The sequence below is a fragment of the Phyllopteryx taeniolatus genome, chromosome 19 (genome assembly GCF_024500385.1).
Source record: "Phyllopteryx taeniolatus isolate TA_2022b chromosome 19, UOR_Ptae_1.2, whole genome shotgun sequence".
Classification (NCBI taxonomy): domain Eukaryota; kingdom Metazoa; phylum Chordata; class Actinopteri; order Syngnathiformes; family Syngnathidae; genus Phyllopteryx; species Phyllopteryx taeniolatus.
The window spans coordinates 6,068,493-6,082,379 of NC_084520.1; the positions used below are offsets into that span (position 1 = coordinate 6,068,493).

The window sequence follows — 13,887 nt, forward strand, 5'->3', positions numbered from 1 at the left end:
CATAGCAGGAGGAAACAGTCAGCCCTCCAACTGATCAAGGACATGACATCCTAACACGCACTACATGACCTATTACGTCAAACAATAAAAGGCCACCCACACACAAAGGCTGCTGAGAAATCAAAGTACGTTGCTTTTCACGGAATTTCAGAGCCGAACAAACTACTCTACCTGAGGCATACAATACTCCATATCCCCAAAATGGTATTTAATCCTTAAAGATTATGATAACAATCTATGTTAACATGACACACTCCAGATGAAGAGGATATTTCCATTTGATTTTGCCCAAGTAATTACACAAAACATATGTGAATATGCATGTATTTTCATAAGTCTGAACACTTGATTAAGACAGGTTTAAAATTCTTATTTTCTTAGGTCTATGTGGATAATTAAGAGGCAAAAGCTTTACAGAGAGGATTTGAGTCATTTTGATTTCCAAGCCAAAAAGATGAATTCTAGCTCAGACTATTAAAAAAAGATGTGAAAAAAATGGACATATGCATTTTTCAACTTTGCAAGTCAGTAAATGCATATTTTCTTTTATGTATTAAAAGACATATATTTGTCATATGATTTGCCTGCAAGTGTAAAAATATTTTGACAGAAAAAAATGCCAGTAAATGAGAAACAATCAGTATCTGTATCAATGAAATTGCAAGAAAAAGTATGCGGTGTCAAATCGAACCAATCCAACAAGTTTGGCATCGCCCATTTACGTTACGTTTGCACGCATGCAGTCATTTATATTGTGTTTATTTCCATTTTTAGATCTTTTATTTTATTTAAGGAAATCTTTTATTTTCATGTAGTTTTGTCTTTGACTCAGCAATTTAGTCTTTGCAGGGAACAATGTGAATTATTATTCTCTTAATACACCCAAAATGGCATTTGTTATTACTTTGGCTCAGTCCGAAGCGCCCCGTAGATGCTGTTTAAATTCCGCTGGAAGTTGTGTTTGCATGACTCTTTTTTTGTTGTTGTAGTGATGCACTGATACTGTATTCACATTCTTGTGGTGGTTTCAAATGAGTTAACAAGTTTGACTTTCGGCCAAAACCATGTCGCAAGCTATGAGACGTCTGCCAGCCTGAAGCTGAGCTGCACTTTGTTTGTATCATTTTAATGATGGATAACTAATTGTCACAAGATTTTTCCTTGCATTTTACATCTGTGTGCTAGATGTTCAAAAGAATATACGTACAGTACTATTATTTGATTGTTGATAAAACTGTCTTTTGCAGCATTACGCAAAACAGTTGGACAATAACTTCTACTTTACCGTCGACTTGCATTGGGGCCACATGCTGCAGTGACCATCAAGGTCCAGCATATGGTGCTATAACTACAGAACACAGGCTAGCAAACTAATCAATCGATCAGTCATTTTTTACACCACCTAAACAAATACTCAGCCCTCCAATAACCACCATAATGAGCAACATTAAAATACAGCAGTGTAGTAGGCCTAAGTGTCCGTCTTAAACGTGACACCACACACACACACACACACGGGCACACTTATTTACTGACAGGGAGCATAACATATGTGCTCCAGTGGCGCAATCGGTCAGCGCGCAGTACTTATAAAACAGTAACCAGCAAAGCAATGCTGAGGTTGTGAGTTCAAGCCTCACCTGGAGCAGTTTTTGTTATATCTATATATATACTACAACACAACTGCAAAAATTGCCTGCTTAATTTGTCCGTCGTTTTCATTTCATTTATTATTACAAAATCACTCACGTGCAAAGATTTTAATAACTTTATGAAGCAAGCAAATCTGTCAATCTACAGTATCTAGCTGTCTACCTATCTATCTATTTATCTAAACCCTGTTTATAGCATAGACATATGAAGATACTGTACGCATTTGCTTTTAAATTAATTAACAGACTAGAAAAGTACATTTTGTCACAAGACATACGTGCTCCAGTGGCGCAATTGGTCAGCGCGCAGTACTTATAAAACAGTAACCAGCAAAGCAATGCTGAGGTTGTGAGTTCAAACCTCACCTGGAGCAGTTTTTTGTTTTATATATTACAACACAACTGCAAAGATTACCTTCGTAATTTGTGTCGTTTTCATTTCACTCATTATTACGAACACAGTCGCGTGCAAAGGTCTGTCAATCTATCTAGCTATCTACCAATCTATCTATTTATCTAAACCCTGTTTGTAGCATAGACGTATGACGATACTGTATGTGCAAAGTTCAAAGGCCCAAACTCCTTTAAAGAGGATTGTATCGGAAAACAAAAATTAAAATAAAGTGCAATAATTGCACTAGTAACAATTCACCCATGTTCTGTTTGGTCCTATGATTTTAAATAGGAAATTGGTTTTGCTAGTAATTTGCGATGCTTTTAATTTTGACATGCAATAAAACACGTGAGAAATTGTGAGATGACCCCCCCCCCCCCCACACACGCACATGCACAGGCACACATATTTTTTTACAGGAAACCAACCACATATGCTCCAGTGGTGCAATCGGTCAGTGCGCAGTACTTATAAAACAGTAACCAGCAAAGCAATGCTGAGGTTGTGAGTTCAAGCCTCACCTGGAGCAGTTTTTTTACAAAAAATAATGTATCTTTGTTCATCTATTGATGCCAGTGGGGAATAGTCACAGAGAGAACAAATAAATGCTCTTTTATTAGATGGCGGGAAGTACATACAGTCATTAATGCATCCACTTTACTCGGCTAATCTTCATTCCTCTGCATGCCTCCATCTTTCTAACTGTTCCTCCATCTGCTCCCTGCTTTCACTGCAGATCACAATGTCATCTGCAAACATCATGGTCCACGGGGATTCCAGTCTAACCTCATCGGTCAGCCTATCCATCACCACTGCAAACAGGAAGGGGCTCGGGGCTGATCCCTGATGCAGCCCCACCTCCACCTTAAATTAATCTGTGACACCTACAGCACACCTCACCACTGTTCTGCTGTCCTCGTATATGTCGTGTATTATTCTAACATACTTCTCTGCCACTCCAGACTTCCACGTGCAGTACCACAGTTCCTCTCTGGGTACTCTGTCATAGGCTTTCTCTAGATCTGCAAAGACACAATGTAGCCCCTTCTGACCATGTCTGTACTTTTCCATCAATATCCTTAAGGCAAATAATGCATCTGTGTTACTCTTTCTAGGCATGAAATCACACTGTTGCTCGCAAATACTCACTTCTGTCCTGAGTCTAGCCTCCACTACTCTTTCCCATAACTTCATTGTGTGGCGAATCAACTTGATTCCTCTATAGTTCCCACAGCTCTGCACATCACGCTTGTTCTTAAAAACAAGCACCAGCACACTTTTCCTCCATTCTTCAGGAATCTTCTCAAGCACTAGAATTCTATTGAACAAGTTGGTCAAAAACTACACAACCACCTCCGAGATGCTTCCATACCTCCACAGGAATGTCATCGGGACAACTGCCTTTCCATTTTTCATTCTCTTTAATGCCTTTCTAACTTCCCCCTTACTAATCATTGCCACTTCCTGGTCCACCACACTTGCCTTTTCTACTCTCCCTTCTCTCTCATTTTCCTCATTCATCAACTCCTCGAAGTATTCTTTCCATCTATTTAGCACACTACTGGCACCAGTCACCATATTTCCATCTCTATTCTTAATCACCATAACCTGCTGCACCTCCTTCCCATCTCTATCCCTCTGTCTGGCCAACTTGTATAGATCCTTTTTTCCTTCTTTCGTGTCCAACCTGGCATACATGTCATCATATGCCTCTTGTTTGGCCTTTGCCACCTCTACCTTTGTCCTATGTCGCATCTGAATGTATGACTTTCGCCCCTCCTCGGTCCTCTCGGTGTCCCACTTCTTGTTAGCTAACCTTTTACCTTGTATGAGTTCCTGTACTGTCAGGTTCCACCACCAAGTCTCCTTCTCTCCTTTCCTGCCAGAAGATACACCAAGTACTCTCCTGCCTGCCTCTCTGATCACCTTGGCTGCAGTGGTCCAGTCTAGTGGAAGCTCCTCCTGTCCACCGAGAGCCTGTCTCACCTCTTCCCGAAAAGCTGCACAACATTCGTCCTGTCTCAGCTTCCACCACATGATTCTCTGGTCTGCCTTTGTCTTCCTAATCTTCCTCCCCACCACCAGAGTCATCTTACACACCACCAGCCTATGCTGTCTAGCCACACTCTCCCCGACCAGTACCTTACAGTCGGTAACCTCATTCAGATTACATCGTCTGCAAAAGATGTAATCAACCTGCGTGCTTCTACCTCCGCTCTTGTAGGTCACCCTATGTTCCTGCCTCTCTGGATAAAAAGTGTTCACTACAGCCATTTGCATCCTCTTTGCAAAGTCTACCACCATCTGTCCCTCCAAGTTCCTTTCCTGGATGCCGTACTTACCCATCAATTCTTCATCACCCCTGTTTCCTTCACCAACATGTCCATTAGAACCTGCACCAATTGCGACTCTCTCTGTCTGGGATGCTCAGAACTACTTCGTCTAACTCCTTCCAGAATTTCTCTTTCACTTCTAGGTCACATCCTACCTGTGGGGCATAGCCACTAATCACATTATACATAACACCCTCAATTTCAAGTTTCAGCCTCATCACTCAATCTGATACTCTTTTCACCTGCAAGACATTCTTAGCCAACTCTTCTTTTAAAATAACCCCGACTCCATTTCTCTTCCCATCTACACCATGGTAAAATAATTTAAACCCTGCCCCTAAACTTCTAGCCTTACCACCTTTCCACCTGGTCTCCTCGACACACAATATATCAAACCTTTCTCCAAATCATCATGTTAACCAAATCCCGAGATTTTCCTGTCATAGTCCCAACATTCAAAGTCCCTACATCAGTTCTAGGCTCTGTGCTTTCCTCTTCTTTCTGCCGAAGAACCCGTTCCTTCGACTTCGACCCACAGTAGCTGAATATCTACCGCCGCCCTGCAGATTGACGGCGCCGGTGGCGGACGAAGTTAATCCAGGACACGACCGATCCGCTATGGAATTCTGTGGACGAACGGTCGTATTTGGCAAAATTTTAAGCCGGATGCCCTTCCTGACACAACCCTCTGCATTTATCTGGGCTTGGGACCGGCCTACAGTTTGCACTGGCTTGTGCCCCCCATAGGGCTGCATTATACAATCAAATTCCCACGATATCGCAAATTATGTGCGATATGATTCTTGGAAAATAAAATTCACACTGCACTGAAACTGCAATAGGTGAAATGCAATATAGCGAGGGAACATGGTATTACAAAGAATAGAAAAGAATATAAATATATATATTTGTCTCTGCTCTGTCTCTGTGTGTTTCTTTCTCTTGAACAGACAGACACATCGGACACATAGGTTTCCGGTACGGTTGTCTTTTACATGTTGAATAGTATTTTTGTTCAGTCATTTTAATTTGATTTCATACACAATTTGCAGTATGTTTCATGTCACTGAAAATGGGCTGCTTGTCTATAAAGGTTTTATTTAAGGAGGCTATGGTCCCACATTGTGCTTTGTTTACTGCAAACGTATTATCATATAAAAACATCACATCCTGCTCTTTCTACCCCATTTTGCTTCATTCTTCTTCCACTTGCTTCTTTTTAAAATAATTTCATCACCTCTCTAGAACACTGTAAACAATAATGAATCCAAACATTGCCTTTGCAATCCTTATTTGAATACCAACTTTATTTTCTGGTACCTTTTCAAATTATTGATTGCCAGCTGTGGGTTTAAGTCGGCCTGGCAAATGTTAACCTGCATCATTGTTGACTCCTTCCTACCATCTTGCCTTCCTGTTTATACGACTTTTTCAGATCGGCGTGGGCGTGATTTGCCGTGTTGTTCTGTGTAGGTTTGAACTGAATATCTGATACAAAGGTTAAAAGGAAATGTAATGCTAACAGTCCCAAGCACACGGCGAGCTGTATAAAAAATCCTGCCTTTTTAGGTATAAAAATGTTCAGATTTGATTGACACTGCCAGAGAAGTATAGATATAACAATTTGCTAATTATTTTGGTTGTAGTTTGCAGTTGTGAAGAAATTCACTGCATCATAATGACAGCTGTGTGCTTTCTTGTTAGGCTACCTCTATTTCCAACATGAGGAACAACTCACAGCATCATTCAGTACAATTCGGCACAACGCACATCGATTGTTAATGATTGCCTCAAAACTGAACATTATTACCTGTGCGAAGGCAGAATATTTGATACAACTCTTTTTTTGGATTCTTGATAGTGGAAGTGGCCATGAGGTTGGAGTCTATACTTCAGGTGAAAACACAATACCCCCCAACCCCCCAAAGGTTTTAATAACTGTTATGAAACTGGTAAAGCTAACAAATCTGTCAATCTATCTAGCTATCTACCAATCTATCTATTTATCTAAACCCTGTTTATAGCATCGACGTATGACGATACTGTATGTGCAAAGTTAAAAGGCCCAAACTCCTTTAAAGAGGATTGTATAGGAAAACAAAAATTAAAATAAAGTGCAATAATTGCACTCGTAACAATTCGCCCGTTGGTTTTGCTAGTAATTTGAGATGCTTTTAATTTTGACAGGCAACCAAAAGCATATGCTCCAGTGGCGCAATTGGTCAGTGTGCAGTACTTATAAAACAGTAACCAGCAAAGCAATGCTGAGGTTGTGAGTTCAAGCCTCACCTGGAGCAGTTTTTGGTTATATATATTACAACGCAACTGCAAAGATTACCTCCTTAATTTGTGTTGTTTTCCATCCATCCATCCATTTTCTGAGCCGCTTCTCCTCACTAGGGTCGCGGGCGTGCTGGAGCCTATCCCAGCTGTCATCGGGCAGGAGGCGGGGTACAGCCTGAACTGGTTGCCAGCCAATCGCAGGGCACATCCAAACAAACAACCATTCACACTCACGCCTACGGGCAATTTAGAGTCTCCAATTAATGCATGTTTTTGGGATGTGGGAGGAAACCGGAGTGCCCGGAGAAAACCCACACAGGCACGGGGAGAACATGCAAACTCCACACAGGCGGGGACGGGGATTGAACCCCGCACCTCAGAACTGTGAGGCTGACGCTCTAACCAGTCGGCCACCGTGCCGCCTGTGTTGTTTTCATTTCACTCATTATTACAAACACAGTCACGAGCAAAGGTTACAATAACTGTTATGAAGCTGACAAAGCTAACTAATCTGTCTATCTATGTAGCTATCTACCAATCTATCTATTTATCTAAACCCTGTTAATAGCATAGACGTATGAAGATGCTGCATGTGCAAAGTTAAAAGGCCCAACTCCTTTAAAGAGGATTCTATTGGAAAACAAACATTAAAATAAACTGCAATAATTGCACGAGAAACGATTTATCCATATTCTTTTTAGGATTAAAATAGGCCTAAATGCCCATAAGAAAATGACCCCCGCCCCAAGGAAACCAACCACATGTGCTCCAGTGGCGCAATCGGTCAGCGTGCAGTACTTATAAGACAGTAACCAGCAAAGAAATGCTGCGGTTGTGAGTTCAAACCTCTCCTGGAGCAGTTTTTGTTTTATAAATATATATATATATATATATATATATATATATATATATATATATATATATATACGACAACAACACAACTGCAAAGATTGCCATCTTGATTTGTCTGTCCATTTGATTTCACTTATTATTACAAAATCAGTCACGTACAAAGATTTTAATAACTTTATGAAGACGAGCAAATTTGTCAATCTCCAGTATCTAGCTATCTAGCTGTCTACCTATCTATCTATTTATCTAAACCCTGTTTATAGCATAGACATATGAAGATACTGTACGTATAACTTTTTTTTTTTGCCTGTTTTTTGTTTTGTTTTTGAAATGTAATTAATTAACAGACTAGCAAAGCAATCATCAATCGATCCACGCACCTTTTACACCAAGTACCACTGAAACAAATAGCCCTCCAAATACCGCCATAATGACCAACATTAAAATACAGCAGCGTAGTAGGCCTAAGTGCCCAATGTAACCCACACATACACACACACACACACACTCACACACACACACACACACACACACACACACACACACACACACACACACACACACACACACACACACACACACACACACACACACATTTTTTTGACAGGCAACCAACCACATATGCTCCAGTGGTGCAATCGGTCAGCGCGCAGTACTTATAAAACAGTAACCAACAAAGCAATGCTGAAGTTGTGAGTTCAAACCTCAACTGGAACAATTTTTGGTTATATATATTACAACGCAACTGCAAAGATTACCTGCTTAATTTGTGTTGTTTTCATTTCACTCATTATTACAAACACAGTCACGAGCAAAGGTTTCCATAACTGTTATGAAGTTGGAAAAGCTAACTAATCTGTCTATCTAGCTATCTACCAATCTATCTATTTATCTAAACCCTGTTAATAGCATAGACGTATGAAGATGCTGCATGTGCAAAGTTAAAAGGCCCAACTCCTTTAAAGAGGATTCTATCGGAAAACAAACATTAAAATAAACTGCAATAATTGCACGAGTAACGATTTATCCATGTTCTTCTTAGGATTAAAATACAGCAGCGTGGTCGGCCTAAGTGCCCATCAGAAAATGACCCCCCCCCCCCCCCCCTCCCCCCCAAACACACACATACACACACACATTTTGTGACAGGCAACCACCCACATGTGCTCCAGTGGCGCAATCGGTCAGCGCGCAGTACTTATAAGACAGTAACCAGCAAAGCAATGCTGAGGTTGTGAGTTCAAACCTCACCTGGAGCACTTTTTGGTTATATATATTACAACGCAACTGCAAAGATTACCTGCTTAATTTGTGTTGTTTTCACTCATTATTACAAACACAGTCACGAGCAAAGGTTTCAATAACTGTTATGAAGCTGGCAAAGCCAACTAATCTGTCTATCTAGCTATCTACCAATCTATCTATTTATCTAAACCCTGTTAATAGCATAGACGTATGAAGATGCTGCATGTGCAAAGTTAAAAGGCCCAACTCCTTTAAAGAGAATTCTATTGGAAAACAAACATTAAAATAAACTGCAATAATTGCACGAGAAACGATTCATCCATATTCTTTTTAGGATTAAAATATAGGCCTAAATGCCATAAGAAAATGACCTCCCCCCCCCCCCAAGGAAACCAGCCACGTGTGCTCCAGTGGCGCAATCGGTCAGCGCGCAGTACTTATAAGACAGTAACCAGCAAAGAAATGCTGAGGTTGTGAGTTCAAACCTCACCTGGAGCAGTTTTTGTTTTATAAATATATAAATATATATATATATATATATATATATATATATATATATATACGACAACAACACAACTGCAAAGATTGCCATCTTGATTTGTCTGTCCATTTGATTTCACTTATTATTAGAAAATCAGTCACGTACAAAGATTTTAATAACTTTATGAAGACGAGCAAATCTGTCAATCTCCAGTATCTAGCTATCTAGCTGTCTACCTATCTATCTATTTATCTAAACCCTGTTTATAGCATAGACATATGAAGATACTGTATGTATAACTTTTTTTTCTTGGCTGTTTTTTGTTTTGTTTTTGAAATGTAATTAATTAACAGACTAGCAAAGCAATCATCAATCGATCCACGCACCTTTTACACCAAGTACCACTGAAACAAATAGCCCTCCAAATACCGCCATAATGACCAACATTAAAATACAGCAGCGTAGTAGGCCTAAGTGCCCAATGTAACCCACACATACACACACACACACACACTCACACACACACACACACACACACACACACACACACACACACACACACACACACACACACACACACACACACATTTTTTTGACAGGCAACCAACCACATATGCTCCAGTGGTGCAATCGGTCAGCGCGCAGTACTTATAAAACAGTAACCAACAAAGCAATGCTGAAGTTGTGAGTTCAAACCTCAACTGGAACAGTTTTTGGTTATATATATTACAACGCAACTGCAAAGATTACCTGCTTAATTTGTGTTGTTTTCATTTCACTCATTATTACAAACACAGTCACGAGCAAAGGTTTCCATAACTGTTATGAAGTTGGAAAAGCTAACTAATCTGTCTATCTAGCTATCTACCAATCTATCTATTTATCTAAACCCTGTTAATAGCATAGACGTATGAAGATGCTGCATGTGCAAAGTTAAAAGGCCCAACTCCTTTAAAGAGGATTCTATCGGAAAACAAACATTAAAATAAACTATAATAATGATTTATCCATGTTCTGTTTAGGATTAAAATACAGCAGCGTGGTCGGCCTGAGTGCCCATCAGAAAATGACCCCCCCCCCCCCCAAACACACACATACGCACACACACATTTTGTGACAGGCAACCACCCACATGTGCTCCAGTGGCGCAATCGGTCAGCGCGCAGTACTTATAAGACAGTAACCAGCAAAGCAATGCTGAGGTTGTGAGTTCAAACCTCACCTGGAGCAGTTTTTGTTTTATATATATATATATATATATATATATATATATATTTATAAAACAAAAACTGCTATATATATATACTACAAGAGGACAACTTCAAAGATTGCCATCTTGATTTGTCTGTCCTTTTGATTTCACTTATTGTTACAAAATCAGTCACGTACAAAGATTTTAATAACTTTATGAAGCTAGCAAATCTGTCAATCTACAGTATCTAGCTATCTACCTATCTATCTAACAGACTAGCAAAGCAATCATCAATCGATCCACGCACCTTATACACCAACTACCACTGAAACAAATAGCCCTCCAAATACCGCCATAATGACCAACATTAAAATACAGCAGCCTAGTAGGCCTAAGTGCCCATCAAAAAATGTAACCCATACATTTCCGCACACATTTTGTGACAGGTAGCAAGACATACGTGCTCCAGTGGCGCAATCGGTCAGCGCGCAGTACTTATAAAACAGTAACCAGCAAAGCAATGCTGAGGTTGTGAGTTCAAGCCTCACCTGGAGCAATTTTTGTTATATCTATATACGACAACAACACAACTGCAAAGATTGCCTGCTTGATTTGTCCGTCGTTTTCATTTCACTTATTATTACAAAATCAGTCACGTGCAAAGATTTTAATAACTTTATGAAGACGAGCAAATTTGTCAATCTCCAGTATCTAGCTATCTAGCTGTCTACCTATCTATCTATTTATCTAAACCCTGTTTATAGCATAGACATATGAAGATAATGTACGTGTAACTTTTTTTTTTGCCTGTTTTTTGTTTTGTTTTTGAAATGTAATTAATTAACAGACTAGCAAAGCAATCATCAATCGATCCACGCACCTTTTACACCAAGTACCACCGAAACAAATAGCCCTCCAAATACCGCCATAATGACCAACATTAAAATACAGCAGCGTAGTAGGCCTGTGCCCAATGTAACCCACACATACACACACACACATATTTTTCACAGGTAACCAACCACGTATCCTCCAGTGGCGCAATCGGTCAGTGTGCAGTACTTATAAAACAGTAACCAGCAAAGCAATGCTGAGTTTTGAGTTCAAGCCTCACCGAGAGCAGTTTTTGGTTATATATATTACAACGCAACTGCAAAGATTACTTGCTTAATTCGTGTTGTTTTCATTTCACTCATTATTAGAAACACAGTCATGAGCAAAGGTTTCAATAACTGTTATGAAGCTGGCAAAGCCAACTAATCTGTCTATCTATCTAGCTATCTCCCAATCTATCTATTTATCTTAACCCTGTTTATAGCATAGACGTATGAAGATGCTGCATGTGCAAAGTTAAAAGGCCCAACTCCTTTAAAGAGGATTCTATCGGAAAACAAACATTAAAATAAACTGCAATAATTGCACGAGTAACAATTTATCCATGTTCTGCTTGGGACTATGAATTTCCATCCATCCATTTTCTGAGCCGCTTCTCCTCACTCGGGTCGCGGGCGTGCTGGAGCCTATCCCAGCTGTCATCGGGCAGGAGGCGGGGTACACCCTGAACTGGTTGCCAGCCAATCGCAGGGCACATACAAACAAACAACCATTCGCACACACATTCACACCTACGGGCAATTTAGAGTCTCCAATTAATGCATGTTTTTGGGATGTGGGAGGAAACCGGAGTGCCCGGAGAAAACCCACGCAGGCATGGGGAGAACATGCAAACTCCACACAGGCGGGGCCGGAGATTGAACACCAGTCCTCAGAACTGTGAGGCTGACGCTCTAACCAGTCGGCTACCGTGCTGCGCCTATGAATTTAAATGGGAAAATTGTTTTGTTTTGTTTGTAAATAATTTGCAAAAGTGTGAATAATCATAAACAAAACTTTTATATGGTGGAAGTACACTTATGAAATCATTTATAATGTACGTCAATCATGGTTTAACAGAGTAGCAAAGCAATCAATCGATCCAAGCACTTTTTACACCAAGTACCACCGAAACAAATAGCCTACCAATTACCACAATGATGACCAACATTAAAATACAGCAGCGTGATAGGCCTAAGAGCCCATCAGAAAATGACCCCCCCCCCCCCCCCCCCCCCCCCCAACCCCCAGGCAACCAACCACATGTGCTCCATTGGCACAATCGGTCAGCGTGCAGTACTTATAAGACAGTAATCAGCAAAGCAATGCTGAGCTTGTGAGTTCAACTCTCACCTGGAGCAGTTTTTGTTATATCTATATATATACTACAACAACACAACTGCAAAAATTGCCTGCTTAATTTGTCCGTCGTTTTCATTTCACTTATTATTACAAAATCACTCACGTGCAAAGATTTTAATAACTTTATGAAGCTAGCAAATCTGTCAATCTACAGTATCTAGCTGTCTACCTATCTATCTATTTATCTAAACCCTGTTTATAGCATAGACGTATGAAGATACTGTATGTATAACTTTTTTTCTTGGCTGTTTTTTGTTTTGTTTTTTAAATGTAATTAATTAACAGACTAGCAAAGCAATCGTCAATCGATCCATGTACCTTTTACACTAAGTACCACTGAAACAAATAGCCCTCCAACTTCCACCATAATGACCAACATTAAAATACAGCAGCATAGTAGGCCTAAGTGCCCATCAAAATGTAACCCATACACTTACGCACACACATTTTGTGACAGGCAGCAAGACATATGTGCTCCAGTGGCGCAATCGGTCAGTGCGCAGTACTTATAAAACAGTAACCAGCAAAGCAATGCTGAGGTTGTGAGTTCGAACCTCACCTGGAGCAGTTTTTGTTATATATATACTACAACAACACAACTGCAAAGATTGCCTGCTTGATTTGTCCGTCGTTTTCATTTCACTTATTATAACAAAATCACTTACGTGCAAAGATTTTAACAACTTTAACACTCTACAGTATCTAGCTATCTCGCTATCTACCAATCTATCTATTTATCTAAACCCTGTTTATAGCATAGACGTATTACGATACTGTATGTGCAAAGTTAAAAAGCCCAGACTCCTTTAAAGAGGATTGTATCGGAAAACAAACTATCATTAAAATAAAGTGCAATAATTGCAGTCGTAACGATTTATCCATGTTCTGTTTGAGCCTATGATTTTAAATAGGTAAATTGGTTTGCTTTGCAAGTAAATAATTTGCAAAATGGTGTGAATAATCATAAACGATACTTTTATATGGTGGTGGTAGACATGCAATCATTTTTAAATGTATGTCCACCATATGGTTGTGGCAAATGCTCAAAATTAAGCGGTTTTCCCAGCGGAAGAGGGTGAGGAGCCCTCACAATAAGAACTGGCCCCTCGGAGTCGAAGAAATGATCAAATAAAAGTAAAGCCTTTGTTTTTTGTTTCTTTTTTTTAAATTGAATTTAATTGACCTGCTTTATCTGCGACTGCTTGTTGCAGACAAACCTT

At 39.8% G+C, this 13,887-nt stretch overlaps 10 non-coding genes across 10 annotated transcripts; all 10 read left to right on the forward strand.

Moving 5' to 3' along the window:
• Positions 1 to 1,554: 1,554 nt before the first annotated feature.
• Positions 1,555 to 1,648, forward strand: trnai-uau (transfer RNA isoleucine (anticodon UAU)). The gene is made up of 2 exons: positions 1,555 to 1,592; positions 1,613 to 1,648. It is a non-coding gene; the product is annotated as a tRNA-Ile (tRNA).
• Positions 1,649 to 1,932: 284 nt separating this feature from the next.
• trnai-uau (transfer RNA isoleucine (anticodon UAU)) lies at positions 1,933 to 2,026 on the forward strand. Its single transcript has 2 exons — positions 1,933 to 1,970; positions 1,991 to 2,026. It is a non-coding gene; the product is annotated as a tRNA-Ile (tRNA).
• Positions 2,027 to 2,481: 455 nt separating this feature from the next.
• Positions 2,482 to 2,575, forward strand: trnai-uau (transfer RNA isoleucine (anticodon UAU)). The gene is made up of 2 exons: positions 2,482 to 2,519; positions 2,540 to 2,575. It is a non-coding gene; the product is annotated as a tRNA-Ile (tRNA).
• A 4,007-nt stretch (positions 2,576 to 6,582) lies between these two features.
• trnai-uau (transfer RNA isoleucine (anticodon UAU)) lies at positions 6,583 to 6,676 on the forward strand. Its single transcript has 2 exons — positions 6,583 to 6,620; positions 6,641 to 6,676. It is a non-coding gene; the product is annotated as a tRNA-Ile (tRNA).
• Positions 6,677 to 7,427: 751 nt separating this feature from the next.
• trnai-uau (transfer RNA isoleucine (anticodon UAU)) lies at positions 7,428 to 7,521 on the forward strand. Its single transcript has 2 exons — positions 7,428 to 7,465; positions 7,486 to 7,521. It is a non-coding gene; the product is annotated as a tRNA-Ile (tRNA).
• Positions 7,522 to 8,679: 1,158 nt separating this feature from the next.
• trnai-uau (transfer RNA isoleucine (anticodon UAU)) lies at positions 8,680 to 8,773 on the forward strand. Its single transcript has 2 exons — positions 8,680 to 8,717; positions 8,738 to 8,773. It is a non-coding gene; the product is annotated as a tRNA-Ile (tRNA).
• Positions 8,774 to 9,163: 390 nt separating this feature from the next.
• Positions 9,164 to 9,257, forward strand: trnai-uau (transfer RNA isoleucine (anticodon UAU)). The gene is made up of 2 exons: positions 9,164 to 9,201; positions 9,222 to 9,257. It is a non-coding gene; the product is annotated as a tRNA-Ile (tRNA).
• Positions 9,258 to 10,376: 1,119 nt separating this feature from the next.
• On the forward strand, positions 10,377 to 10,470 carry trnai-uau (transfer RNA isoleucine (anticodon UAU)). Its single transcript has 2 exons — positions 10,377 to 10,414; positions 10,435 to 10,470. It is a non-coding gene; the product is annotated as a tRNA-Ile (tRNA).
• A 424-nt stretch (positions 10,471 to 10,894) lies between these two features.
• Positions 10,895 to 10,988, forward strand: trnai-uau (transfer RNA isoleucine (anticodon UAU)). The gene is made up of 2 exons: positions 10,895 to 10,932; positions 10,953 to 10,988. It is a non-coding gene; the product is annotated as a tRNA-Ile (tRNA).
• A 2,152-nt stretch (positions 10,989 to 13,140) lies between these two features.
• Positions 13,141 to 13,234, forward strand: trnai-uau (transfer RNA isoleucine (anticodon UAU)). Its single transcript has 2 exons — positions 13,141 to 13,178; positions 13,199 to 13,234. It is a non-coding gene; the product is annotated as a tRNA-Ile (tRNA).
• The last annotated feature ends 653 nt before the right edge of the window (positions 13,235 to 13,887 follow it).